This window comes from Carcharhinus amblyrhynchos, chromosome 35, assembly GCF_965287045.1.
Source record: "Carcharhinus amblyrhynchos chromosome 35, sCarAmb.v2.hapA, whole genome shotgun sequence".
Taxonomy (NCBI): Eukaryota; Metazoa; Chordata; class Chondrichthyes; order Carcharhiniformes; family Carcharhinidae; genus Carcharhinus; species Carcharhinus amblyrhynchos.
Window position 1 is genome coordinate 15455430 of NC_137358.1, and position 24815 is coordinate 15480244.

General features: G+C 44.2%; 1 protein-coding gene and 9 non-coding genes across 14 annotated transcripts in view; 3 read left to right on the forward strand and 7 right to left on the reverse strand.

The window, feature by feature from the left end:
• Positions 1–389: 389 nt before the first annotated feature.
• trnar-ccg (transfer RNA arginine (anticodon CCG)) lies at positions 390–462 on the reverse strand. The gene has a single exon. It is a non-coding gene; the product is annotated as a tRNA-Arg (tRNA).
• Positions 463–1134: 672 nt separating this feature from the next.
• Positions 1135–1207, reverse strand: trnar-ccu (transfer RNA arginine (anticodon CCU)). The gene has a single exon. It is a non-coding gene; the product is annotated as a tRNA-Arg (tRNA).
• A 1138-nt stretch (positions 1208–2345) lies between these two features.
• Positions 2346–2418, reverse strand: trnar-ccu (transfer RNA arginine (anticodon CCU)). Its single transcript has one exon. It is a non-coding gene; the product is annotated as a tRNA-Arg (tRNA).
• A 1889-nt stretch (positions 2419–4307) lies between these two features.
• Positions 4308–4380, reverse strand: trnar-ccu (transfer RNA arginine (anticodon CCU)). The gene has a single exon. It is a non-coding gene; the product is annotated as a tRNA-Arg (tRNA).
• A 1739-nt stretch (positions 4381–6119) lies between these two features.
• On the reverse strand, positions 6120–6192 carry trnar-ccu (transfer RNA arginine (anticodon CCU)). Its single transcript has one exon. It is a non-coding gene; the product is annotated as a tRNA-Arg (tRNA).
• A 2551-nt stretch (positions 6193–8743) lies between these two features.
• Positions 8744–8816, reverse strand: trnar-ccu (transfer RNA arginine (anticodon CCU)). The gene has a single exon. It is a non-coding gene; the product is annotated as a tRNA-Arg (tRNA).
• A 645-nt stretch (positions 8817–9461) lies between these two features.
• On the reverse strand, positions 9462–9534 carry trnar-ccu (transfer RNA arginine (anticodon CCU)). The gene has a single exon. It is a non-coding gene; the product is annotated as a tRNA-Arg (tRNA).
• Positions 9535–12113: 2579 nt separating this feature from the next.
• On the forward strand, positions 12114–12186 carry trnar-ccu (transfer RNA arginine (anticodon CCU)). The gene has a single exon. It is a non-coding gene; the product is annotated as a tRNA-Arg (tRNA).
• Positions 12187–12813: 627 nt separating this feature from the next.
• Positions 12814–12886, forward strand: trnar-ccu (transfer RNA arginine (anticodon CCU)). Its single transcript has one exon. It is a non-coding gene; the product is annotated as a tRNA-Arg (tRNA).
• A 4184-nt stretch (positions 12887–17070) lies between these two features.
• hmgxb4a (HMG box domain containing 4a) overlaps positions 17071–24815 on the forward strand; it is a 55091-nt gene continuing 47346 nt past the window's right edge. For 2 of the 5 annotated variants that reach the window (XM_080217548.1, XM_080217551.1), the window contains exon 1: positions 17071–17137. The gene's annotated coding sequence lies outside the window, so the exon portion shown is untranslated. Of the gene's footprint in view, positions 17138–17926; positions 17947–19094; positions 19186–24815 lie in introns of those variants that run through there. The other 3 variants (XM_080217550.1, XM_080217549.1, XM_080217552.1) reach the window with 3 other exon arrangements.

A 24815-nucleotide genomic window follows, 5' to 3' on the forward strand; every position in this document is an offset into this window, starting at 1 on the left:
TAAGATATGCATGACATGGCTAATCCACCAAACTACACATCTTTGGCCTGTGGGATGAAACCAAAACACTCAGAAGAAACCCGTGTAGACATGGGGAGAGCGTTTAAACTCCATATAGACAGTCATTTCAGGCCAGGATCGAACTTGGGCTCCTGGCACTGTGAGGCAGCGGGGCTAACCACTTCGCCACCATGTCTCCCTTTGTATGGCTGAAAGCCATAAGAATCGCCTGAACTGAGTTCTTATTGAATGTGCTCCCAACATCTCACTGCAGCCATGGGGACTTTTAAAGGAAGCAGATTGGATCTGAAGTGCATTTGAATTGAGATCTTGAGATTGAATGGGGGACATTATGATGAGGCAGAGTGAGAAGGTTTAAAAATTAGCAACACCCCAGATGGGACTTGAACCCACAATCCCTGGCTTCGGAAGCCAATGCCTTATCCATTAGGCCACTAGGGCTGTGGTTTTTTTTGTATAAAATATGGATATTTTAGCTGCCATGATGTGATTTGAGATTCATTTGCACAGCAAGAGAGACTTTTACCTTTCAGAACCATTTCCTCTTTCTTCTTTCACACGCACATTTTAAAAATGCAAATTATTGGGTGAGTTATGAGTTGATTTCTACCCCACCCCATCATTCTCCCCCAACAGGACAGCAGATAATTCAGTCCAACCCTAACTCTGCACAGGTAAACGTTACCAGATTGGAAAGAGCAAATGGCTCTATGCCAAGTTGTGTATCAAACATTTCTGTATCTGGGAAGAGGTTAAAATAACAGGGGACGGGTTGCTGAGGTAAATGAAACTGGTGACATTTTAGAGAAATGAATTTGCCCAGACCATTCGGCCCCTTGTGCCAGTGCTGGCTCTTTGATGTTGGGGCCATCCAAACAAATTAATTAAATACTCCCACTCTCGTTCCCTTCTTTCTTCCAGCTTACAATTTTCCCCTTCAGTTTTTATTTATTCCCATTCCTTTCAATGTTGAAAGTTCTCATTGATTCTGCTTCCATCAGCTCACTGCCAGGCATTGGGGAATCTCAAAGAAGAGCATAGATAGATTCAAACTCTCTTTGATTGGTTGAGATGGAATTGAGAGTTGTAAGAGAATGTTTTTAAAACACACATCACCCCAGATGGGACTCGAACCCACAATCCCTGGCTTAGGAGGCCAGTACCTTATCCATTAGGCCACTGGGGCTGCATTGGCCTACTGTAACAAAGAAGGAAGTGTGTCACACAATGCTGTTTAGTTTCCCTTTTGCTTTTAGCAGAGCAAACAGATGCGGCTCTGCAGCCCTCATGGCTTCAAGTTTTATATCCTTACTCACCTGTCCAGGAGTTGGAGCTGTGGAGCTGTGCAGAGAGCTGATCCCGTCTCAGAACAACTCTCGCAAACACCGCTGTCCAGGATTGATGATGTCATCACAAAGGCTAATCAGCCAATCACATTGGACAATTCCCATAGACAGCAAAGCAGGAAATAATCTGAACAGTCCGATTATCCTTCACTTTTAATCATTCCAACAGAGAGTGAAACACAGGTTTGGAGAGACACAGAAGCTAAAGATAAAAGCTGAACCATCATAAGAAATATTCATGAATAACTTGTGCACTTTGAGAAATCTTTGGATTATTTCATAATTTCCATTTAGCTCAAAGAGAATCATCCTGCGTATTCAATCATCCTTCAATGCTAAAATAATCCATTCCAGGCAACATCCTCATCAATCCCCTTCATACCCCCTCCCATGTGATTGCATCCTTCATGTAATGTGGAGACCAGAGATCTATGCCGTACTCTGGTAAGTGTAACTGATGTTAATGTGATCAGTGTAGATGTAGTATAGTTTTGTCAGTGCAGACACGATGGGCTGAAGGGCCTCTTCTAGACTGGATGATTCGGTGATTCTATGACTCTGCCAGACTGGAAAGAAAGAATGGGTTGATGGTAAGTTGTTTATCAGTATAAAGATTGATGCATCTGGGATTGGGGATAAAAATAACAGGAGAGGCTGCAGCAGTGAGAGAAACAGGAAACATTTCAGATACATGAACTTGCTGAGAATCTTACAATGCAGAATGAGGACATTCAGCCCATTGTGGCTGTCCTGGCTCTTTAGGAGTTCGGTTGATCACATTCCTTTGCTGTTTCTTCTTTCCCTTCCCCAGCATTTATCCAACTAGCTGAACACTGGAATTGAACGTGCTTCCAGCATCTCACTGCAGCCGTGGGGATTTTTAAAGGGAGCAGATTGAAGCTGATGTGGATTTGAATTGAGATCTTGAAATTGAATGGAGGCGTTATGATGAAGCAGAGAAGATTTTAAAAATTACAACACCCCAGATGGGACTTGAACCCACAATCCCTGGCTTAGGAGGCCAATGCCTTATCCATTAGGCCACTGGGGCTGTGGTTGAACGTGTGAAAGTTGGATGTTTTAGCCACCATGCTGTGATTTGAGATTCATTGCACAGCAAGAAAGACTTTTACCTTTCAGAACCATTTCCTCTTTCTTTTACCACGCACACATCATAAAAATGCAAATTATTGGCTGAATTATGAATTGATTTCACCCCCACCCCATCATTCTCCCCCAACAGGACAGCGATAAATCAGTCCAACCCTAACTCTGCACAGACAACCTTTCAGGTAAAGGTTTGGGCATCATAGTGGCACAGTTGTTAGCGCTGCTACTTCACAGCTCCAGGGACCTGGGTTTGATTCCTGGCTTGGGTCACTGTCTGTGTGGCGTTTGCACATTCTCCTCATGTCTGCATGGGTTTCCTCCGAGTGCTCTGGTGTCCTCCCACAGTCCAAAGGTTTGTGGTTTAGGTTGGTTGGCCAGGCTAAAAATTGCCCCTTAGAGTCCTGAGATTGTAGGTTAGAGGGATTCGTGGGTAAATATGTAGGGATATGAGGCTGGGCCTGGGTGGGATTGTGATTGGTGCAAACTCAATGGGCCAAATGGCCTCTTTCTGCACTGTAGGGATTCTATGATTCTATGTTACCAGATTGGGAAGAGCAAATGGGTCTACGCCAAGTTGTGTCTCAAACATTTCTGTATCTGGGAAGAGGTTAAAATAACAGGGGAGGGGTTGCTGAGGTGAGAGAAACTGGTGTCATTTTAGAGGAATAGATTTGCCCCGAATCTTACAGACCATTCAGCCCCTTGTTCCTGTGTTGGCCCATGCCATTAATTAACTAATTGCTCCCATTCTGATTCCTTTCTTTCTTCCAGCTTGCAAATTTCCCCTTCAGTGTTTATTCATTCCCATTCCCTTCAATGTAGAAAGTTCTCATTGATTCTGCTTCCATTGACTCGCTGCCAGGCATAGGGGAATCTTCAAAGACAGCAGCGATAGATTCAAACTCACATTAATTTTCATTGATTGAATGAGTTGGAATCGAGAGTTGTGAGGCAGACAGAGAATGTTTTTAAAAAAAGCACACATCACCCCAGATGGGATTTGAACCCACAATCCGTGGCTTAGGAGGGCAGTGCCTTATCCATTAGGCCACTGGGGCTGCATTAGTAGAACAACACTAGAAAGGAAGTGTGTCACACAGTGCTGTTTAGTTTCACTTTTGTTTTTAGCAGAGCACATGGACACGGCTCTGCAGCCCTCATGGCTTCATGTTTTATATCCTTACTCACCTGTCCAGGAGTTGGACAACACGCTACAAAAAATCAAACCCAGTCCTGCAGCCTCTCTGACAACATTCTCCCCGAGTTCCTCAAACACTTTGGTCCACGTACCCACTGCTGATTGGCTAAAATCCTCACCAGAGTTCCCTGCAAGGGAAGGCTGCCTGAATCCTGGTGTTTGTCCAAAGTCATCGCCCTCCCAGAACCAGGCAAAGACCCAAACATCCCTGCGAGCTACCGAGCAATATCTCTGCTCTCTGTGTGTGCTGGAAGGTCTTGGAGTGTCTCATCTTACAGTGGATAGAGCCAGAGGTGGAGAAATTCCTGAAAGCTGAACAAACTGGCTCTCAGCGAGGGGGAAGCACAGACGACCAGGACCTTACCCTGACCATCTTCATTGACAAATGCTTTGAAAATCACCTCAAGATAGGCACTGACTTTCTCAACTATTCCCCTCCAGCGTGCAACTTTTCCCTCCGCGTGTTTATCGAATTGCCTTAAGTGAGTTCTTATTGAATGTGTTTCCATCATCTCACTGTAGTCACAAGGATTTGAAAGAGGGCAGATTGGGGCTGAAGTGAGTTTGAACTGAGATAAAGCTGACACAGGGTTCTGATCAGCCACAGAGAGAGAATGTTTAAAAATACACATCACCCCAGATGGGACTTGAACCCACAATCCCTGGCTTAGGAGGCCAGTGCCTTATCCATTAGGCCACTGGGGCTACACAGGACCTGCTGCGTAAGTAGTCTCACAACACCAGGTTAAAGTCCAACAGGTTTAATTGGTAGCACAAACTTTCGGAGCACTGGTCCTTCATCACTGTTGGAAAGGCACTGGCATCCGAAGTCAGGGATCTTGGTTTTGCATCTCATCTGGGATGGGTGTACTTTTAACACATTCTCTCACATGATGAAGGGGCAGCACTCCAAAAGCCTGTGCTACCAAATAAACCCGTTGAACCTAAACCTGGCGTTGTGAGGCTTTTTACTGTGCTTACCCCAATCCAACTCCACATCATGGCTACACAGATGACATGTCTATAATTCACACATCTGCCCTTGTTATCTTGATAAGACAGATTCTGCCAACATGCTGCCAGCATGGTAATCACACCACTGGAAAGCTTATAAAAATTATAGAATTCTGATGGTGAAGAAGCCGGCTAATCGGCTACAGAGCCTGCGCAGACAGCAATCCCGCCCAAGTCCGATCCCAATAACCCCATATATTTATCCTGCTAATCCCCCTGAGACTAAGAGGCAATTTAGCATGGCCGATCCAACTAATCTGCACATCTTGGAGAGGCAATGTAACAGAAGTGGTTGATTATAGAGAAACTACTGATGTGGCCGAATGGATAAGGCAGTGGCTTCCTAAGTCTGGGATTATGGGTTTGAGTCCCATCTGGGGTGAGGGTATTTTAACACATTCTGTCTCTGCCTCACAACACCCAATTCTATCTCAACCCATCAGTGAAAATTAGTGTGAGTTTGAATCTATCTCTGCTCTCTTTAAAGGTTCCCCAATGCCTGGCAGTGAGCTGATGGAAGTAGAATCATAAGACTATAAGACACAGGAGCAGAATTAACCATGGCTGATCTTTTCCTCATCCCAATTCATCTGCTTTTTCCCCATAACCCCTGATCCCCTTATTAATCATGAATCCATCTATTTCTGTCTTAAAGATATTCAATGATCTGCCCTCCACAGCCTTCTGCGGCAAAGAGTTCCACAGATTCACCACTCTCTGGCTGAAGAAATTCTCTATTTTAAAGGATCATCCTTTTAGCCTGAGGTTGTGCCCCCTGGTTCTAGTTTTTCCTACTAGTGGAAACATCCTCTCCACGTTCACTCTATCCAGGCCTCGCAGTATCCTGTAAGTTTCAATAAGATCCCCCCCATCCTTCTAAATTCCAATGAGTACAGACCTAGAGTCCTCAACCGTTCCTCATATGACAAACTCTTCATTCCAGGGATTATTCTTGTGAACTTCCCGTGGACCCTTTCCAAGGCCAGCACATCCTTCCTTAGATATGGGGTCCAAAACTGCTCACGATACTCCAAATGGAGTCTGACCAGAGCCTTATACAGCCTCAGAAGTACATCCCTGCTCTTGTATTCTAGCCCTCTCGACATGGATGCTAACATTGCATTTGCCTTCCTAACTGATGACTGAACCTGCTCGTTAACCTTAAGAGAATATTGAATAACAATTCCCAGCAAAATAACTATCTCCTCACTTATTTCCTTCTTTCTTCCAGTTTGCAAATTTCCCCTTCAGGTTTTATTTATTCCCATTCTCTTCAATGTGGAAAGTTCTCATTGATTCGGTTTCCATCAGCTCGCTGTCAAGCATTGAGGAATCTCAAAAGAGAGCAGAGATAGATTCAAACTCACATTAATTTTCGTTGATTGAGATTTGTGAGGCAGAGAGAGAATATTTTAAAAATAAATACACATCACCCCAGATGGGACTTGAACCCACAATCCCTGGCTTAGGAGGCTAGTGCCTTATCCATTAGGCCACTGGGGCTGTGCCAGCATACTTTCTATCAGTATTATCTTGACAAGACAAATTCTACAAACATTCCGCTAATATGGCAATCAACAAAGAAAGGCCAAGGAACAGTACAGCATGGGAACAGACCCTTCAGCCCTCCAAGCCCGTGCCCTAACTAAATGTTAAAAAACGTTCTTCCCTTAATCAGTCTGTATCCCTCTATTCCCTCCCTACACATGTACCCATCCAGATGCCTCTTAAATGTTGCTAATGTGCCTGCTTCCATCGCATTCTCTGGCAGCGCGCTCCAGGCACCCACCACTCTCTGTGTGAAAAACCTCCCCCACACATCTCCCTTAAACTTTCCCCCTCTCACCTTGAGTATGTGCCCCCTTGTAATTGACACTTCCACTCTGGGAAAAAGCCTCTGATTATCCACCCTATTTATGCCTCTCATAATTTTGTAGCCCTCTATCAGGTCTCCCCTCAGCCCCTGTCTTTCCAGTGGAAACAATCCTAGATTATTCAACTTCTCCTCATAACCAATGCCCTCGAGACCAGGCAACATCTTGGTAAACCTTCTTTGCACTCTCTTCAAAGCTTCCACGTCCTCCTGGTAGTTAGCTGACCAGAACTGTACGCAATACTCCAAATGCGGCCTAACCAAAGTTTTATATAGCTGCAACATGATTTGCCAACTCTTGTACTCAATGCTCCATGATCTCATTGAATAGCGGAACAGACTCGATGGACCGATGGACTCTGCTCTTATATCTTATGGTCAATTCCTGGGAATAATTCCTGTTCTCCAAGGTGTTGTTTAGTTCGGACATTTCCAGCTGGTAGGTTGACAACACATTGCCTCAATGACTGTGGAATGACCGTACAGTTGTTGTGTAACATCATTTCCCACGCGGTTGCCATGGTGACCTTTTCTTGGACATTGTGAAGATCTTGCCCTGTGAGCCATTTTGTTTGTGGGTGCTCTCCCAATCAGATCCAATCAGTTTTGTGATTCGGCACCAATTTTGGACTAAGTGAGACCTGGTCCCTACTGGACAAGGCCCTGGCCTTCTCAGCCTGGAATTGTGGGTTCAAGTCCCAACTGGGGTAATTTTTTTATTTCTTTAGGAGATGGGGTGAAGGCGTGATCAGGTAATGAGTTTGACGATCAGCTATGATCATAATGAATTGCGGAGCAGATCTGAAGAGCCGAATGGCCTCCTCCTGCTTCTACGTTTCCACAACACATCGTCTTGTTTTGTTGCCGTTTTGATTTCAATTAGTTTTAGCAACTTTGGCTCCACATTTAGGCTTACACAGTTAACGTGTTTGTTCGGGAACCTTGCCCTTATGATGAGTAGGACTGAATGTTAGCAACGGATGTCACAAGGATAGTCTGTTACATCGAGCTCACCTGGCTGATACTCAACATGAGAACTAGGAGCAGGAGTAAGCAATTCAGCCCCTCAAACCTGCTCCACTATTCAATACAATCAGGGCTGATCTTGTCTCTGTCTCATCTCCGCTTTTCTGCCTATTCTCCATAACCCGTCGACCCATTACTAATAAAACATCTGTTTATCTCCTCCTTAAATTTACTCAATGTTCTGACATCGACCACACTCTGGGGCAGTGAATTCCACAAATTCATGACCCTTTGAGAGATGCAGTTTCTCCTCATCTTCGACTAAAATCTGTTGCCCCTTATCCTAAAACTGTAGCATCTATAGAATCCCTACAGTGCAGCAGGAGGCCATTTGGCCCATCGAGTCTGCACCGACCACAATCCCACCCAGGCCATTTCCCCTTAACCCTCCCTATTTACCCTGCTAGTCCCCCAACACAAAGGGGCAATTTGGCATGGCCAGTCAAGCTAACCCGTACATCTTTGGAGTGTGGGAGGAAACTGGAGCACCTGGAGGAAACTCATGCAGACACGGGGAGAATGTGCAAACTCCACACAGACAGGGCCCCAAGGCCGGAATCAAACCCAGGTTACTGGCGCTGTGAGGCAGCAGTGCTAACTACTGTGCCACCTCAGTGACCTCTTGTTTGAGATTGGCCCACAAGAGGAAACATCCTCTTGCAACCCTGTAAATCCCTGTTGGCATCTTATATCCCTCAATAAGATCTCCCCTCATTCTTCTAAACTCAGGACAGAGAGGCCTAAACTGAAAAAAACTATTTTTGTAAGACAAACCCTTCATAAAATAACAGGGGATGTGGCTGAGGTGAGAGAAGCTGCTAACATTTTAGATGAATGAACTTGCCCAGAATGTTACAGACCATTTGGCCCCTTGTGCCTGTGCTGGCTCTTTGATGTTGGGGCCATCCAATCAATTAATTAATTACCCGCCCACTCATTCCCTTCCTTCTTCCACCTTGCAAATTTCCCCTTCAGTGTTTATTTATTCCCATTCCCTTCAATGTGGAAAGTTCTCATTGATTCTGCTTCCATCAGCTCGCTACCAGGCATTGGGGAATCTCTGAAGAGAGTGGAGATACGTCCAAACTCACACTAATTTTCATTGATGGAATTGAGAGTTGTGAGGCAGAGAGAGAATGTTTAAAAAGTGCATGTCACCCCAGATGGGACTTGAACCCACAATCCCTGACTTAGGAGGCCAGTGCCTTATCCATTAGGCCACTGGGGCTGTGATTCATCAAGTTTGGAGGTCTTAGCTACCATTCTGTGATTTGAGCTTCATTGGTTAAAGTACAAGCTTTTTTTCAGAGACTTTTACCTTTGCCATTGGCTCTTTCTCCCAACTCTTTCACATCTTAAAAATGCCAATGATTGGGAGGAGGGTAATGATTTGAGTTCACCCAGCCCCAAGAGGACAGCAGATAAATCCATCAAACCCAAACTCTGCACAGGCAACCTATCAGGTAAGGACTGGGAAGAGCAAATATGTCCATGCCAAGTTGTGTATCAAACACTTATGTTTCTGGGAAGGGAGTAAAAATAACAGGGGAGGGGTTGCTGTGACGAGAGAAATTTCATAGGAATGAATTTGCCCAGAATTTTACAGGCCATTCAGACCCTCGTGCCTGTGTTCACTCTTACATGTTGGAGCCTACCATTCAAATTAATTAATTAATTTTTTAGTGTTTATTTATTCCCATTCCCTTCAACGTGAGAAGTTCTCATTGATTCTGCTTCCATCAGCTCACTGCCAGGCATTGGGGAATCTGGAAAGAAAGCAGAGATAGATTCAAACTCACATTAATTTTGGTTGATTGAGTGAGATGGAATTGGGAACTGTAAAGCAGAGACAGAATATTTTAAAAACACACATCACCCCAGATGGGACTTAAACCCACAATCCCTGGCTTAGGAGGCCAATGCCTTATCCATTAGGCCACTGGGGCTGTGCTGGTCTTTTAGCTTTAAGTGTTATCTTAACAAGCTAACTTGTACAAACATTCTGCTCATATGGCAATCAACAGAGAAAGGCCAAAGAACAGTACAGCACCGGAACAGACTCTTCAGCTCTCCAAGCCTGTGTCGATCATGATGCCCTAACTAAATTTAAAAAAGTCTTCTGCCCTTACTGGGTCCATGTCCCTCTATTCCCTCCCTACACATGTACCCATCCAGATGCCTCTTACATGTTGCTAACATGCCTGCTTCCACCATCTCCTCTAGCAGCGTGCTCCAGGCACCCACCACTCTCTGTGTGAAAAACATCTCCCTGCACATCTCCCTTAAACTTTCCCCCTCTCACCTTGAGCCTGTGGCCCCTTTGTAATAGACACTTCCATTCTGGGGAAAAAGCCTCTGATTAGCCAGCTTGCCTATGCCTCTCGATCAGGTCTCCCCTTAGTCTCCATCTACCCAATGGAAACAATCCTAGTTTATTCATAGCCAATGCCCTTGAGATCGGGCAATATCCTGGTGAACCTTCTTTGCACTCTCTCCAAAGCTTCCACGTTCTTCTGGTAGTTAGGTGACCACAACTGCATGCAATACTCCAAATGTGGCCCAACCAAGGTTTTATATAGCTGCAACATGATTTGCCAACTCTTGTACTCAGTGCTCCATGATCTCATTGAATAGCGGAGCAGACTCGATGGACCGATGGACTCTATTCTTACATCACCTGGTCAATTCCTGGGAATGATTCCTGTTCCTTAAGGAGTTGTTTAGCTTCGACATTTCCAGCTGCCAGATCGACAACACATTGCCTCAATGAGTGTGGAATGACCGTACAGTTGTGTAACACCATTTCACACGTGGTTGTCATAGTGACCTTTTCTTGTGAAAAACTGTAACGTGAGTGATTTTGTTTGTAGATGCTCTCCCGATCAAACCCTTTCAGTTTTGTGATTCCGCATCGAGCTGTGACTAAGTGCAGCCCCAATGGCACTTAATCATAGCTTAATCAATGGACAATGTACTTCCCTCATAAGCCAGGGACTGTGGGTTTGAATCCCATCTGAGATGATTTTTTATTTCTGTAGGATATGGAGTGAAGGAGGGATGAGGCGAATGAGTTGGATGATTAGCCGTGATCATAATGAATTGCAGGGCAGGCTCAAAGGGCCGAATGGCCTCCTCCTGCTCCTGCTTCTATCTTTCTCCAATGCCTCATCTTGTTTTGCTGCCATTTGATTTCAGATAATTTTAGCAATCTTTAGGTTGATCCAATGGTGGCCATAACTACACTGTCCTCTCTGCCCCTATAACTGGGCAAGACTGTGAAATCATTGCTAACCTCAATCTGGAGGTTGCTCGGACACTGTAAGAGGATCACGAGGATTTGACATTGTGTTGGGTGGCTTGACATGGCAAACACAAATCTTCTACCATGTGCTCATGGCCTCATGGAATGGTGGAGCAGATCCGAGTCCCATCTGGGATGAGCTTGCTTCTTTTTATACGAAATAGGACGAAGGTGGGATCAGACTGTTGAGTTCAATGATCAGCCGTGATCATAATGAATGGCAGAGCAGATCCGAAGGGCCAAATGGCCTCCTCCTCTTTGATGTCAGGGCCATCCAATCAATTAATTAACAATCCCCTGACTCATTCCCTTCTTTCTTCGACCTTGCAATTTCCCCCTTCAGTGTTTATTTATTCCCATTCCCTTGGACGTGGAAAGTTCTCATTGATTCTGCTTCCATCTGCTCGTTGCCAGGAAGCTGTACAGAGAGCAGAGATCGATTCAAACTCTCATTAATTTTCACTGATTGAATAAGATGTCTTAAAAATACATACCACCCCAGATGGGGCTTGAACCCACAATCCCTAACTTAGGAGGCCCGTACCTTATCCATTAGGCCACTGGGGCTATACTAACACCCTTTCTATAAGTATTATCTTGACAAGATAAATTCTACAAACATTCTACTATTATGGCAGTCAACAAAGAAAGGCCAAGGACAGTACAGCACAGGAACAGACCCTTCAGCCCTCTGGGTGAAAAACCTCCCCTCAATTAATTAATTATCTCCTAACTCGTTCCCTTCTTTCTTCCACCTTGCAATTTCCCCCTTCAGTGAATATTTATTCCCATTCCCTTCGATGTGGGAAGTTCTCATTGATTCTGCTTCCATGAAATTTCTCTCATCACGGTGACCCCTCCCCTGTTATTTTAACTGCCCTCCCAGAGACATAAATGTTTGATGCACAACTTAGTAAGAAGTTTCACAACACCAGGTTAGAGTCCACATCATGGTACACAGCTTGGCATGGACCCATTTGCTCTTCCCCAGTCCTTGCCTGACAGGTTGTGCAGACTTAAAGAGTTTGATGGATTTATCTGCTGTCCTCTTGGGGCTGGGTGAACTCAAATCATTACCCTGCTTCCAATCATTGGCATTTTTAAGATGTGAATGAGTTGGGAGACAGAGACAACAGCAAAGGTTCTGAATAAAAGCTTGTAGTTTAAATAATGAAGCTCAAATCACAGCGTGGTAGCTAAGACCTCCAAATCTGAGGAACCACAGCCCCAGTGGCCTAATGGATAAGGCACTGGCCTCCTAAGCCAGGGATTGTGGGTTCGAGTCCCATCTGGGGTGATGTGTGTTTTTAAATAGATCTTATTCAATCAGTGAAAATTAATGTGAGTTTGAATCCATCTCTCCTCGCTTTCAAGATTCCTCAATGCCCGGCAGCGAGCTGACGGAAGCAGAATCAATGAGAACTTCACACGTTGAAGGGAATGGGAATAAATGAACACTCGAAGGGGAAATGTGCAAGAAAGAAGGAAATGAGTGAGGGAAATTCATTGATGGGATGGCCCTAACATCAAAGAACCAGCACAGGCACGAGGGGCCGAATGACCTGTAAATTTCGGGGCAAATTCATTCCTCTGCAATGTCATCAGTTTCTCGAACTTCCCCTGTTATTTTAACCCCCTTCCCAGGTGCATAAGTGTTTGATACACAATTTGGGATGGACCCATTTGCCCTTCCCCGTCCTTACCTGACAGGTTGGCTGTGCGGAGTTAGGGTTTGATGGGTTCATCTGTTGTCCTCTTGGGGCTGGGTGAACCCAAATCATTACCCTCCTCCCAATCATCGGCAATCTCAAGATGTGAATGAGCTGGGAGAAAGATGATGGTAAAAAGTCTCTATATTCCGAACAATGAAGCGCAAGTCACAGCTTGGTAGCTAAAACCTCCAAATTACACAGACTCTAGCGCAGCCCCAGTGGCCTAATGGATAAGGCACTGGCCTCCTAAGCCAGGGATTGTGGGTTCGAGTCCCATCTGGGGTGAGGCTGTTTTTCCCTCATTCAGCCCCCAATTTATTTAATCCCACGGCAAGTTTTATTTTTAAATCAACATTTTAAAAATATACATATCTAATATTATTTTTCAGCCTTTATTTTCAGCCTTTATTAAACTCAGTCCCCGATTTATTTAATCCACTAAATATTTTATGTTTAAACCAACCTTTCATCACTCAGCCCCCAATTTATTTAATCCCACTGCAAGTTTTATTTTTAAATCAACATTTTAAAAATATACATATCTAATTTTATTTTCCAGCCTTTATTAAACTCAGCCCCCGATTTATTTAATCCACTAAATATTTTATGTTTAAACCAACCTTTCAAAATATTTATTTCTCAATTTTATTTTTTTCGCATCAGCCCCCAAATTATTTTAGCAACTAATTATTTTGTTTTTAAATCAATCAGAACCCATCCAATTTTATTTTTAAAAGTTCTTTAATGGGACAAAGCTCTTGAGGAGACAAAAATTGGGTTTTGACTTATTTAAAGAGAGTATCTTCTTCACAAACTGTTCATTAGCAATTTTTGTGCTTTATTTTAAGATAGATCACTTAGAATTTACTCAGTTGATTAGATTAGGAAAGGCAATTGGGGGTTTCAATTTCTCAATGGCTCTAATGCTCAGTTTATCAGATTGAACCCCAGGAAAAGCACTTGGATTTTTCTCTGTTTCTGTATGATTAACCTTATTTTTCAATTTTGAGAGTTCTCATTCCCAGTTTTCATGTTTTATTTTAATGTAGATCATTTAGAATTTGCCTAGCAAATCAGATCAGGAAAAGTAATTCTTTTTTTCCTCTGTTTTTGAACGAGAAGCTTTATTTTTTCAATTTTGAGAGTTTTCATTCCCAAATTTCATACTGTATTTCAATGGAGATCATTTAGAATTTACCTAGCTCATCAGATTAGGAAAAGCAATTCTTTTTTCCCTCTGTTTTTGAATGATAAGCTTTATTTTGCAAGCTTTATTTTGGTCATTTATTTCCATTTATGTTGCTCATTTTATTCTGAAGTTTAGAAATAGTTTTCTTTTTCAGGGTTTGCCCAGCTCTTCACACAAGGTCTAGAGAAATAATTGAAATTTGTTTTCTCTTGTTCTCCAAACCTTGTGTTTTAAAAAATATATTAACGTTAAATCTAAGTCAGGGTGGAGGACGTCTTTGTGAAAAGTGCAATGTTTCGCCTTGTCTTTCTGCCTCCTGTAGGAAAGGCATTGTAATTACAATTATTATTCACACTGTTAAAATGGATCAGAAAAATCCACTCAGCAACATTAATGAGAAACATGGAAACTAGAATAGGCCATTTGGCCCTTTGAGCCTGCTCTGCCATTCATTTTGATCATGGGCTGATCATCAAATTCAATATCCTGATCTCCCCTTCCCCTCCAGCCCCAAGAGCTCTATCTAATTTCTTCTTGAAATCACACAACATTATGGCCTCAACTACTTTCTGTGGCAGTGAATTCCACACATTCACCAGTCCCTGGGTGAAGAAAATTCTCCTCACCTCATTTCTAAAAGGCCATGATGTGGATATGCCAGTGCTGAACTGGGGTGGACAAGATGAAAGGTCACACGACGGCAGATTATAATCCAACGGGTTTATTTGAAATCACAAGCTCTAACAGCCCTGCTCCTTTGTCAGTTGAAGTGGAGAGAGGTATGTGGGCACAGAATACGTGACGATAGCCCACAATTAGTCAAGAGTGTCAAAGGATAAGTACAGACAATGCAGTGCAGTGTAGGCTGGCTGAATAACAACTTTGAATAGGTTTACCCCTTATCCTCAAACTGTGACCCCTAGTTTTGGACTTCTCCACCATTGAGAACATACTCTTTGAATCTACCTTAGCCAATCCTGTTAGAATTTTATAAATTTCTATGAGATCCCCTCTCACCCTTCTAAGCTCCAGTGAATATAATCCTAACTCACTTAGTGTCTCCTCATATGACCGACCTGCCATCCCAGGAGTCAGCCTGGTAAACCTTCGCTGCGCTCCCTCTACAGAAAGGACATCCTTTCTCAGATAAAGACACCAAAACTGCACACAATTCTCCAGATTCAGCCTCACCAACGCCCTGTGCAATTGCAGCAATGATGTGGGTATGCCGGCGTTGGACTGGCGTAAACACAGTAAAAAGTCTGACAACACCAGGTTTTAGTCCAACCTATTTATACTATCTGTAACTATCAGATAGTATCTGTAACCCCCGTGACTTGCCTGGGTTTGCAAAACCTCACTTACTGTACTGTCTGGAGACAATACACATCTCTTTAAACTGTGATCAGTGCTCCTTCCACTCACATTATCAGCCACTTCAGGTCTTGAACAGCAGGTTAGGTGTAAGGATTCGCATTCTAATCAGTAATCTCTAAACTGTCTGTGCTTTATATGCTCTGTCTGAGGCCAGAACTCTCCATTCACCTGACGAAGGGACTAACCCCGAAAGCTTGTGAGTATATTATCAAATAAATAGGTTGGACTAAAACCTGGTGTTGTCAGACTTTTTACTGCAATTGCAGCAAAACATCCCTATCCCGCTACTCAAATCCCCTCCATCTATTTGATTATTGTTTGTCACTGATGGAGAGCCACTTGCCTGAATGGCACACAGAGTGTAACCATAAAAAGGACATTTATTTTACTTGTACATAAGGGAAGACAAAACTGTGCTTTACATTGCTGAAGATTGTAACTATCTTTGTGAATATTTAATTCACAAAATAAGGGCACTGTGGCTGTTCAACTAACTCCTGCAAGAGACGCTTTATTTCGCCATGATTTTGAGTGACCTACGTAAGCTTGTCCCTATGCAATTCAAAACCATGCAAGAAAAAGACGAATACATGCAGAAGTAGGCCTTTTGGCCCATCGAGCCTGCTCCACCATTCAGTGAGATCATGGCTGATCTGATGTAATAATCCTAACTCCACTTTTCCACCTTATCCCCAAAACCCTTGATTCCCTTACTGATTAAAAATTAATCTATCCCAACCTTGAGATCAGTGAATGCAAGGCAACACCAACAATTTATACTTACGTTCATAGATTCTCTACAGTGCAGAGGGAGACCATTTGGCCCATCAAGTCTGCGCCGACTATAATCCCACCCAGGCTCTATCCCCATAACTCCATGCATTTACCCTACCTAATTCCCCCTGACACTAAGGGTCAATTTAGCATGGCCAATCCACCTAACCCACACATCTTTGGACTGTGGGAGGAAACCGGAGCACCCTGAGGAAACCCATGCAGATATGGGGAGAATGTGCAGACTCCACACAGACAGTGACATGGGTTGGAATTGAAGCCGGGTCCTTGGCGCTGTGAGGCAGCTAACCACTGGGCCATCGCAAAAGTTGTGCCTTTAACAAAAATGCCGAAGTCACATAAAGATGTCTGAAAGACAAGCTGGTTAGGTGCATTGGCTGTGCCAAATTCTCCCTCAGTGTACTCAAACAGCCATCGGAGCGTGGCCTCTTTTAAAGTCAAACCAAATAAATAAACTCAAGTTAAATCAGGACTCAGTAAAAGGGGCAGCTCCCCAAAAGGAAGAGAAACAGCCTGACCAAAATCAAAGTACAAAGGAAACTTGAAAACATCAAATTAAATTGTGATTACTCGGGTCAATAATGCACCTCAGCCCCTGCGGTGCCCAATGGGCGCGGAAGGCATCAACTGCACCCGTATGCTCCCTCTCCAGGGACACCTGGCCGAGAATGTAACCGCGGTAGAGGGGCAGACAGTCAGGATGGACAGCCCCCTCGATCGTCCGCTGCCTGGATCTATAAATGGGGCGCTTTGCCAGGCCCAGGAGCAGGTTCACGAGGAGGTTGCCATCCCGACCCGCCCGCGCCAGAGTGTGGTGACTAGGGGATTTTCACAGTAACTTCATTGCAAGATTAATATAAGCTTACTTGGGACACAAATAAATAAACTTAAACTTTAAGGTATTTAGGGATGGTCAACAAATGTTGGCCCAGCCAGCTCACGTGCCATAAAATAATTTTTAAAATCCAAGTTTATTGAACTTTGTAAAGTTACAAAAGGACTTTGTGGAGCCTCTGGATGCTGTTGGTCTTCCAACCCAACGTCAAGTGTCCCAAGGATGCTGATCGATGTGCTCTGTGCTCGATTGGCCCGGCCTACCTCCTCGGCTCCTCTCCCTCTCCGACCAAGATGGCGGCGCTTGGCGAGGAACGGCGGCGTCGGGTGGCGGCTTCACGGTGAGAGCGCGGATCCGCCGGCACCTTCCCCAGACACGAAAACAATTGACAAACAAACCCCGCTCCGCTCAACCGCGGCCCGGCCTCACCCGGGGAAGCGGGAACCAATTCCCGGGCGGGGGAGTGGGCGAGGCCTACCCCGTCGGGGGAAGCCTCCGTGTTTCCTGGAGAGCGGGGCCGAGGGAGGGCGTTGGGCGGGCGGCTGCCCGAGGGGGAGGGATTTCGGTCCATTGGCCTGGGAGGATGGGCGCAAAGATTAAGAGAAAGGGCGGGAAGGCAGAGCTGCCCAGGAGGAGGTGGCACCAACTGAGCTAATATAAGGTCAAATATAGCATCAATATCAGTGGGAAATGTTAATTCTGATGTTATTCACTCATCTTTGTAGTTTTTTTGTATTAGCAGTAAATTAATTATTTTAAAATTTATACCCTTCTTGGAAGTAGTTTGTTTTTTGAATCACATTGAAATCTGGATTTGAGAGAAAGGATATTATCATTGGGGAAAATTACTGCTGGGTGCAGAATTATAAATAATGTATTGAGAAAGTTGCCAACTGATAATTGTGATGTACCAGAGGTGTCACATAGAATTTACAGTGCAAACTCAGGCCATTTGGCCCAACCAATCTGGGCTGAACTTAATGCTCCCCAAGAGCCTTTCTCATCTCAGTGCATCAACATATTCTTGTTTCTTTCTCCAACATTTACACTACTCCCCTCAGCCAGGCCTTTTGGTGGAGTCCCACATTCTCTTCATCTCTTTAGGCAAGATCGAGGATGACTTGCCTCCACTCCACTAGTTGGGTTCTGGTAAGGTTTTATGTTTATTTATCAGTGTCACAAGTAGGCTTACATTAACACTGCAATGAAATTATTGTGCAAATCCCCTAGTCACCACACTCCAGTGCCTCTTTGGGAGACCTAGTGAGACCAATCCCACCGGAGTGGCATATAATGGTTATCTCACAGTGCCAGGGATTCGGATTTGATTCTTGGGTTGGGTCACTGCCTGTGCAGAGTCTGCACATTTTCCGATCTGTGGGGATTTTCCTTGGGTGCTCCGGTTTCCTTCCACAGTCCGAAAGACGTGCTGGTTATGTTTGGCTATGCTGAGTTTTTCCTCAGTGTATCCAAACAGGTGCCAGAGTGTCGCAACTCGGGATTTTCACAGTAACTTCCACAGACCTCTGACGTCCAGAATTCCAAAGATCCTCTACCCTCTTGAGTGAAGAAATTTCTCTTCATCTGTGTCCTAAATGGACTGCCCCTTATTCTAAGACTGTGTCCCCTGATTCCAGATTCACCACTCAGGAGAAATTATCTATCTACATCTACCCTTTTGCACCCTGTAAGAACTTATCAATGAGTTTCAATGAGATCAGCTTCTCATTCTTTGAATATCAACATGCAGTGTTAATGTAAACCTACTTGTGACACTAATAAATAAACTTAAACTTAACACTTAAACATTTCTAACCACTCTATGTTGATGAAGAATTTTCTCCTGAGCTCTTAACAGGCTGGCAGACCAACTTTGATCTATACTAACTGGTGGTTAGGGTGCCACAGTTGTCACAACTCGCTGCCCAGCCACTAAGTAAAGGAGTAATCAAAAGCCAGTCTTTTCCTTAACATAGGTTTATTCAATAAACTGGGAGAACACAAGTACAGACTCCCCCCACCCCCCAAATACATAAGACATAGGAGAAGAATTAGATCACTTGGCCCATCAAGTCTGCTCTGCCATTCAGTCATGGCTGATTTTCTTTTTCTCATCCCCATTCTCCTGCTTTTTCCCCATAATCCTTGATCCCCTTATTAATCAAGAACCTATTTATCTCTGTCTTAAAGATACTCAGACCCGGCCTCCACAGCCTTCTGCGGCAAAGAGTTCCACAGATTCACCACTCTCTGGCTGAAGAAATTCCTCCTCATCTCTGTTTTAAAGGATCGTCCCTTCAGCTTGAGGTTGTGCCCTCTGGTTCTAGTTTTTCCTACTAGTGGAAACATTCTCTCCACGTCCACTCTAACCAGGCCTCGCAGTATCCTGTAAGTTTCAATAAGATCCCCCCCTCATCCTTCTAAACTCCAATGAGACCCAGAGTCCTCAACCAGGGAACTGGTTCTTTCTATATTTAAGAATAATGAATGCCCTAACCTTTCCCTAATTAATAATAGCTGCTCTTGCTCCTTACAACTAGCATATGCACTTTTTATGACAGGATTGCAGCATTAACACACCCAAATTTCTACTACTACTACTACTACCTCTGGCAGCTTGTTCCAAACACTCACTGTCCTCTGGACCCTTTTGTATCTCTTCCCTCTCACCTTAAAATCTGTGGCCTCTAGTTTTAGACTCCCCTACCTTTGGGGAAAGATGTTGACTATCTAGCTGATCTGTGCCCCTCATTATTTTATAGACGTCTATAAGATCACCCCTAAGCCTCCTATGCTCCAGGCGAAAAAGTCCCAGTTGATCTGGGACTTTCTGAAAGAAATGGCGGAGGTGATAGTGGATGCCTTGGTGATTATTTTCCAAATGTCGCTGGATTCCGGGGAAGTGCCGGAAGATTGGAAAATGGCTAATGTTACGCCGTTGTTTAAGAACGGTGGCAGGCAAAAGGCAGGGAATTATAGGCCGGTTAGTTTAATGTCTGTTGTAGGAAAAATGTTAGAATCTGCGATCAAGGAGAAAATAGCGAGGCATCTTGAGGAGAATTGTTTGGTAGAGCAGACGCAGCACGGTTTTGTTAAGGGGAAGTCGTGTCTGACGAATTTATTGGAGTTCTATGAGGATGTGTCTAGGGCGGTGGATAGAGGAGAGCCGGTGGATGTGTTTCTTGATTTTCAGAAGGCGTTTGACAAGGTGCCTCACAAGAGGTTATTACAGAAGGTCAGGGGGCATGGAATTGGGGGTAGGGTGTTAGCGTGGATAGAGGATTGGCCGTCAAATAGGAGGCAGGGAGTGGGGGTCAATGGGTGCTACTCGGATTGGCGGTTGGTGACTAGTGGAGTGCCCCAGGGGTCGGTGCTGGGGCCTCAGCTATTTACCATTTATATAGATGTTCTGGAGGAGGGAACCGAGTGTATGGTGTCGAAATTTGCTGATGACACCAAGATTGGTGGAACGGCAAATTGTGCAGAGGGTGTGGAGAGTCTGCAGAAGGATCTAGGTAGGCTGGGCGAATGGGCCAGGAAATGGCAAATGGAATTTACTGTTGGCAAATGTGAGGTTGTCCACTTTGGTAGGAATAATGGTAGGAAGGACGATTACTTACATGGCGAAAAACTGCAGCATGCGACGGTGCAGAGGGACCTCGGGGTCCTTGTGCATGAGTCGCAAAAACCCAGCCTGCAGGTGCAGCAGGTGGTCAGGAAGGCAAATGGGATGCTGGCCTTCATAGCGAGGGGGATTGAATATAAAAGTAGGGAGGTCTTGCTGCAGCTGTATAGGGCATTGGTGAGGCCACAGCTGGAGTACTGTGTGCAGTTTTGGTCACCGCACTTATGCAAGGATATTTTGGCCTTGGAGGGAGTGCAGAGGAGGTTTACTAGGTTGATACCGGAGTTGAGGGGGTTGAACTATGAGGAGAGGCTGAATAAATTAGGCTTGTACTTGTTAGAGTTTAGAAGAATGAGGGGAGATCTCATTGAGACATATAAGATGTTGAATGGGATGAATAGGATAGAGGTGGAGAGACTCTTCCCGCTCAGAAAGGACAGTAGGACTAGAGGGCACAGCCTCAAGGTAAAGGGGGCGCGGTTTAGAACGGAGTTGAGGAGGAACTTCTTCACTCAAAGGGTGGTGAATCTCTGGAATTCTCTGCCCGTTGAAGTGGTGGAGGCTACCTCGCTCAATATTTTTAAGACGCGGGTTGATAGGCTTTTGATAGGCAAGGGGATTGAGGGTTATGGGGAGAGGGCGGGAATGTGGAACTGAGCCACGACAGATCAGCCATGATCTTATTGAATGGCGGGGCAGGCTCGAAGGGCTAGATGGCCTACTCCTGCTCCTATTTCTTATGTTCTTATGATCCCACTTCTCCTTTTAACTCACACCGTCAAGTCCTGGTAGCATCTTAATAAATCTTTTCTGCATTCTTTCTATTTTAATAATATCCTTTCTATAATAGGATGATCAGAACTGTACACAGTATTCCAAGTGTGGTCTTACTAATGTCTTGCACAACTTCAACAAGACATCCCAACTCCTGTATTCAATGTTCTAACTGATGAAACCACGCATGCCGAATGCCTTCTTCACCACTCTGTCCACCTGTGACTCCACTTTCAAGGAGCCACGAACATGTACCCCTAGATCTCTTTGTTCTGTAACTGTCCCCAACACCCTACCATAAATTGAGTAAGTCCTGCCCTGGTTCTGTCTACCCAAATGCATCACTTTGCATTTGTCTGCATTAAACTCCGTCTGCCATTCGTCAGCCCACTGGCCCAATTGATCAAGATCCCGTTGCAATTGGAGATAACTTTCTTCACTGTCTACTATGCCACCAATCTTGGCGTCATCTGCAAACTTACTAACCATGCCTCCTAAATTCTCATCCAAATTATTAATGTAAATGACAAGTAACCAGCATCAATCTCTGAGGCGCACCGCTGGTCACAAGCCTCCAGTTTGAAAAGCAACCCTCTACAACCACCCTTTATCTTCTCTCATCAAACCAATTTTTTATCCAATTGGCTATCTCACCCTGGATCACGTAAGATTTAACAAATACTTTGGAATAAATTGTTAAAAGGGCCATGTGTTGCTTTTGAAGAGATGTTGCTTTAATTAATTTGCAGGATGTGTATATCTCTGGCGAGACTGCTATTAATTGCCCATTTGCAGTTATCCCGAGAAGATGGTAATGAGCTTCCTTCTAAAATCACTATGTCTCTGCAACTGCTTGATTTCTTGTTATTCTTTCATGGGATGTGTGTGCCACTGGCAAGACCAGCATTTATTGCCCATCCCTAATTGTCCTTCAACTGAGTGTTGGCTAGGCTCTTTCAGAGGGCATTTAGGAGTTGACCATATTATTGTGGTTCTGGAGCCGTATGTAAGCCAGATCTGGTAAAGATGGCAGATTTCCTTGCCTAAATTACATTAGCAAACCAGATGGGTTTTCTCACTATTGCTAATCGTTGTCACCATCAATGTTTTATGTTCTATCACTGAGATGAACTTTATATTTCAGATTTATTTATTAAATTTAAATTCCACTAGCTGCCATTGTGGGATTTGAATTCAGGTCCCTAGAGCGTTAACCCAAGCCTCTCAGTTACTAGTTGCCTCTCCTCCCAGTAGCTAAGTGGCTTGCTCAGCCACTTTACAGTGAAGAATCAACCCTGGGACTGCAGGCAATATGGCACTGGAGTCATATACAAGTCAAGTTAGTTAAGGGTGGCATGTTCCTTTGGTTATTGAATCAGTTGGGTTTGGGCGGCATGGTGGCACAGTGGTTAGCACTGCCGCCTCACTTTGCCAGGCTCCTGGTTTCAATTCTGACTTTGGTCACTGTGTGGAGTTTGCATGTTATCCCCATGACTATGTGGGTTTCCTTCACATGCTCCGGTTTCCCCTCTCAATCCAAACATGTGCTGGTTAGCTGGATTGGCCATGTTAAATTGCTGCTTAATGTCAGGGGGATTAGCAGGATAACTATGTGGACTTACGGGAATAGGACCTGGGTGGGATTGTTGTTGGTACATGCTTGATGGGCCGAAAGGCCACCTTCCACGTTGTAAGGATTCTGTGATTTATGGCAATCTAATAGCTTCAAAGTCACGTTCTTACTTGTGCCAGTTTTTAGTTGTATTATGAAATATTGAAATAGCTCAAACGGCATGATATGGAGGGAATATCTGGAATTTAAATAGAGAACTTGAGACAGAATTTACATTCATCTGGCACAGCATCATATCCTAAGGTACTTTATTTGATTTGGTTTATTATTGTTACATATATTAACATATAGTGAAAAATATTGTTTCTTGTGTGCTGTACAGACAAAACATACCGTTCATAGAGAAGGAAACAAGACGGTGCAGAATGTAGTGTTATAGTCATAGCTAGGGTGTAGAGAAAGGTCAGCTTAATGCAATGTAGGTCCATTCAAAAGTCTGATGGCAGCAGGGAAGAAGTTTTCTTGAGTCAGTTGGTACATGACCACAGACTTTTGTATCTTTTTCCCAAAGGAAGAAGATGGAAGAGAGAATGTCCAGGGTGTGTAGGGTCCTCAATTGTGCTGGCTGCTTTGCTAAGGCAGCGGGAAATATCGACAGAACGGATGGATGGGAAGCTGGTTTGTGTGATGGATTGGGCTACATTCACAACCTTTTGTGGTTTGTTGCAGTCTTGGGCAGAGCAGGAACCATACCAAGCTGTGATACAACCAGAAAGAATGCTTTCTGTGGTGCATCTGTAAATGTTGGTGAGAGCCGTAGCTGACATGCCAAATTTCTTTAGTCTACTAGGAAAATAGAGGCGTCAATGGGCTTTTATAACTACAGTGTTGGCATGGTGGGGAAACCAGGACAGGTTGTTCATGATCTGGATACCTAAAACTTGAAAGTTATAGGCAGTGATGTTTTTGCAGTGCAGCGACTTGTGGACAAAAGTGAATTCATTTTCCTCACAACATTGTACCAGAACTAGAAATAAAGATTTGCATTTATATAGCACTTTTCCTGACCACCAGTTTTCTCAAAACGCATTACAGCCAATGAAGTACTTTTGAAGCATAGTCACGGTTGTAGTGTAAATGGCAGCTAATTTGTGCACTGCAAGCTCCCACAGGCAGCAATGTGATAACGATCTGATCATCTTTTTGTGAAGTTAATTGAGGATAAATATTGACTAGGACATGGTGGGGAGAACTGTTGTGCCAAGGGAGGTTTTATATCCACTTGGGACGAGGCAAATTGAGTTTCAGTTGAAGCCTATTCTGAAAGACTGCACCTATGACAGTGTAGCATGCCTTCAGTGCTGCATTGGAGTGCTGGACTTGATATTTGTGCTCAAGCCCTTGAGTGGGACTTGAACCCAGAACCTTGAGCAGCATGGTAGCACAACCTGCCTCACAGCGCCAGAGACCCAGGTCCAATTCCGGTCTTGGGGTGACTTTCTATGTGGAGTTTGCATGTTCTCCACATGGGTTTTCTCGAGGGGTTCTGGTTTCCTCCCACAGTCCAAAGATTTATGGGTTTGGTTGATTGGAAATGCTAAATTGTCCCTTAATGCCGGTGGGGGGGGTTAGCAGGGCAGTACGGGGATAGGGCCTTGGTGGGATTGTTTTTGGTGCGGGCTTGATGGGCTGGATGGCCTCCTTCTGCACTGTGGGGGATTCAGTGATTTAGAGGCAGGAGTGTTATCAACTGAGCCAATGCACTAAACGCTTAAGACAGAATATCATGGAAGCTGGAATTTGAAACAAAAACAGAAAATGCTTGGACACTAACCAGGTCTGACAGCATCTGTGGAGAGAGATTAGAGCCAATTTTTTGTGTCTGGATGAGCTGTGATGAAGAGTCATCCAGGATTTGAAATGTTGGCTCTATATTCTCTCCACAGATGCTGACAGACCTGCTGAGATTTTTCAGCATTTTCTGTTTTTGTGACTAAATGATTAAATCTGTCTGTCGTCCTTACCTGGGGAGGAGTTTTGTTTGAC